Raw genomic sequence first — 4,733 nt, forward strand, 5'->3', positions numbered from 1 at the left:
CCTACAAGGTTACTATTTTCCCCTTTCCTACTCTTTGTAATCAAGTCACTAAGTCCAGCCCACACTCAAGAAAATTAAGCTCTAACTCCTAGAAGAGTATTTATTAACACTATTTGAGATTGTTCATTAAGGAAGATTTCTCTCTTTATACACATGTGTATACATGTACATACACATATACACACATCAGGGTTTCATTCCTTTTTATGGCTGAATAATATTCCACTAAATAGGTATACTACATTTTGTTTATCTATTCATCAGTTTATGGACATTCAGGTTGTTTCCACATATCAGTATAATAATACTGCTAAGAACATGAATACATAAGTTTTGTGTAGACATATGCTTTCAGTTCTTTAAGGAATTGAATTGTTGAGTCATACAATAACTGCATATTTAACATTTTAAGCAACTGCCAAACTGTTTTCTTTATTCTAAATGGAGGTTTTTAATTAAGTGGGTAATTTTTGGGAGAAAATACAAAATGGAATGGGAGCACCTGTGCCAGAAAGCAAGCAAGTACCCAGAATGTTTTTCAAGCCATCAGGGCTAGGATTTGAACCCCAGGGTTGGCCTTGTGGGAACTAAATCCCTTAACCATTAGGTCATGAAACCAGTCTCCAAAGAGACTGAGTCATCCGAAAAGTAATATTGTATTTTTTCATGTTTTTCTATGTAAAAATACATCATGATTTTTATAACCACCCAATAAATCTTTAAGACACTGAATGCACACTGCAATAATGATAGCTGCTATTAATCAAGTACCCACTAAATCCCACATGAAATTGCTGGTATGTGAACATTTTTGACCATGAAAATGGCAATTCCTGGCAAAGCTGGAATTCAAATCCAGATCTGTCAACTGCAAATGCTGAGCTCACTCTGTTGGTCCACGTGAGATCCACAGTAAATGAGGTTTTTGAACATTACACATAATGATTATAACATTACTTTCATGAAAAGTAGTCAAATACAAGTATACTTGCTTTTTTAAAAAGAAGGGAATCTTGAATCACAATTTCCACTTGGACTAGGTTCTTGGTACAGCAAAACCTGGAGTTTGATATCCTCTTGTTTAAACATTTTGGTTAAGCGTTTCTACATCTCTCACATTGCTAATAATCCTATCACCTCTAGGTAAGCAAGACTTCCCATTTATAAAGCTTTCCCTATTTTCTATGACAAGAGGATGAAAAAGAGAGTCCGGGAACTTTTTCCAAAAAAAGAAATGAACAGCCAATGATGCACAGATTGACTAAGACTTTATAATATCAAAGTGCTTTATTTTCTCATCATGAATACACTATATATTGGTTCAGCCAAAGACATTACTATGCATGTTATAATCAACAGATAATTTTCCATTTTTATGTCACTAAAATGTTTTGCTTCTTTATTTTTTCCTGATCACCCTCTGCCATTTCCCACCCTCGTCTCACACTGTCTCTGGTATCATCATTGTTCTCCATACTTTTATATCTTCTGATCTTTTGGTTTCTGCCATAGAGTGCCAACATTCAGTATATTTTGAGTGGGGATACACAATGCCTCTCTTTCATAGTCTGGCTTGCTTAGCTTAGTAGAAAATCTTTCATATTTGTCCACTTTCTATCAAATGCCTGTGTCTCATTGTTTTTTTTTTTTATGACTGAGTAGTATTCCATAGTGTATATGAGCCACACTTTTTAAACTCATTCATCTATTATAAACATTTGGATTGGTTCCATGTCTTAGCAATTGTGAATAATGCTCCAATAAACATGAATGTGCAAATGTTTTTTCAACTGAAAGTATTCCTATCCTTTGGGTGGATACCCAGAAGTAGAACTGCTAGATCATATGGTAATTTTATTTGTGGGCCTTTGAGGAACCTCTATATTGTTCTTTACAGTGACTGGACTAATTTACATTCCCATCAACAGTGTAGGATAGTTCCCTTTTCTATACAGCCTCACCAACACTTATTTTTTTCCATCTTAGCTGTTCTAACTGGGGTTAGATGGTATCTCATTGTGGTTTTGATTTGAATCTCCCTTAATGATAAATGATGTTGAGCATTTTTTCATACATTTTCTTTTTTCTTTTTTTTTGGAGAGGTTTTTGCTATAGAGTGCGTGCACTTGCCAGAAAGACAGAGAGATAGAAAGCAAGAAATCACCCCTCGGGGGGAGGGCCATGTCGCAATCTCTTCTCCTCCATTCTCTTCTTGGGATCTTGGGCAAGCATGCACACGCATCCGGCGTGAGTTTAAGCCACTGGGGCGGGGACTCAAACCATGATCGACTACATGGGAGTCCAGTGACATAGCCATTATGCTAACTGCTGGTCCCTTTTCATACATTTTCTGGCCATTCATATGTCTTCCTTGGAGAGCTGTCTGTTCAATTCATTTGCCCATCTTTTTTTTTTTTTAAAGAATTGTTTTATTTAACTTTACTCATTTATTTATTTTTATTCTTTTAAAAATCTGACCAGGGAGGGACAGAATGAGAGAGAGAGATAGAGTGAGAAAGCAAGCCAGGTCCAGGACTCAAACTGTTGTCAGCCATGTAGGAGTCCAGCTGCCTTAACCACCACACCACCCGCCAGCCCTCATTTACCCAGCTCTTAACTGGGTTGTTGTTTTATGTTTTTGTTTTGCTTTTTTCAGGTAAGCTATTTGAGTTCCCTGTATATTCTGGTTATCAGTCCCTTATCTGAGGCATAGTTTGCAAATGAGCACTATACACCAACAAATAAGAAAACCTGGAGGAGATGAACGAATTCCTGGACACATATAATTCACCGAGACTGAATCAGGAAGACATAGAAAGCCTGAATAGACCCATAACAAGCATAACAAGCAATGAGATTGAATCAGTAATAAATAAACTTCCAATAAAGAGAAGCCCAGGTCCTGTTGGCTTCACTTCTGAATTCTACAAAACTATAAAAGAAGAGTTAACCTTTATTTTATCCAAATTATTACTAAAGATCCAAAGGAAAGGAATCTTCCCAAATTCATTTTACAATGACTCCATCACCCTCATCCCCAGAACAGATAAGGACATAACAACAACAACAAAAAACTACCTACCAGTATCTCTGATGAAGATAGATGCAAAAATTCTTGACAAGATACTAGCAAACTGTATCCAATAACACATAAAAAAGATTCTATATAATGATCAGGTAAGCTTTATTCCAAGGATGCAATGGTGATTCAACATATGCAAAACCATAAATGTAATACACCATATTAACAGAAAGAAAGATAAAAACCATATGATCATATCAATCAATGCAGAAAAAGCATTTGATAAAATAAAAATCCTTTCATGATTAAGACTCTCAGCAAAAATGGAATAGAAGAGCCATTTCTCAACACAATAAAATCCATATATGAAAAAAACACTAATGTCATACTGAATAGGGAAAAGTTTTTGGCTGGAATAAGACAAGGCTCCTCTCTTTGTCCACTACTTTTCAATGAGAAAAGAGAAGAAGATAAAAGGCATTCAAATAGGGAAAAAAAAAAATTTTAATTACCCCTATTTGTAGATGACATTATTATATACATAGAAACCCCCAAAGAATCTATGAAAAAAATTCCTGGGAATAATAAGTGAATACAGTAAAGTGGCAGAATATAAAATCAGCATACTAAAATTTATAGCATTTCTATACACCGACAACAAGCAGATCAAAGAAAGCAATTCCATTTACAATAACCACAAAAAGTGCAAGATACCTAGGAATAAATCTAACCAAAGAAGTCAAAGACCTTACCAGAAAAACTATGGAAATCTAAAAAAAAAAGGAAATTGAAAATTACACAAAAAAGTGGAAATGTTCCTGAATAGGAAGCCCATGTTCCTGGATAAGAAGAATTAATATAATCAAAATGTCAATTCTACCCAAATTAATCTACATATTCAATGCAATCTCAATCAAATTACCAAAGACATTCTCAACATATTGAGAAAAAACAATCAGAATTTTCTGAAATCATAAAAGACCCCATTTTGTCAAAGCAATTCTGCACAAAATGAGTGGAATAGGAGGACATCTCACTCCCTGACCCAAAATATATTACAAAGCTATGATACTCAAACAGCATATTGTCACAAAAATAGACATGTGGGCCAATGGAACAGACTAGAGACCCCAGAAATAAACTCCCAAACATACAGTCAGCTGATTTTTGACAAAGGGCACCAGTCAATCTAGTGAGGAAAAGAAAATCTCCTTAGCAAATGGTACTGAGTATCCACCTCCAGAAAGATGAACCTGGACCACTATTTCTTGCTATTGACAAAAATCAGCTCAAAATAGACCAAAGATCTAAACCTAACATCTCAAACTATAAAACAAGTGGTGGAAAATACTTGGAGACATGGGGGTAGGCAAAGATTTTTTTCTTTTTCTTTTTTTTTTTTTTTTTTAGAATTGTTTTTTTTTTAACTTTATTTATTTGTTTATTTTAAATTTGGCCAGAGAGGGGGAGAGAGAGAAAAAAAGAAGGAATGTGAGAAAGCAACATGCCAGGTCCGGGACTCGAACCTCAATCAGCCATGTGGAAGTCCAGCTCCAGGTATGCATATGTGCATGACCAAAATTCTGAGAGGAAAGTGGAGGAGAAGGGATTGCAACGTGGTCGATCCCTGAGAGTGATTTCTCCCTTTCTATCTCTCTGTCTTTCTCTGTCTCTCCAGCACGCACACATACCCTATATCAAAAATCTCTAA

The sequence above is a fragment of the Tupaia chinensis genome, unplaced genomic scaffold, assembly GCF_000334495.1.
Source record: "Tupaia chinensis unplaced genomic scaffold, TupChi_1.0 Scaffold000037_17, whole genome shotgun sequence".
NCBI lineage: Eukaryota > Metazoa > Chordata > Mammalia > Scandentia > Tupaiidae > Tupaia > Tupaia belangeri.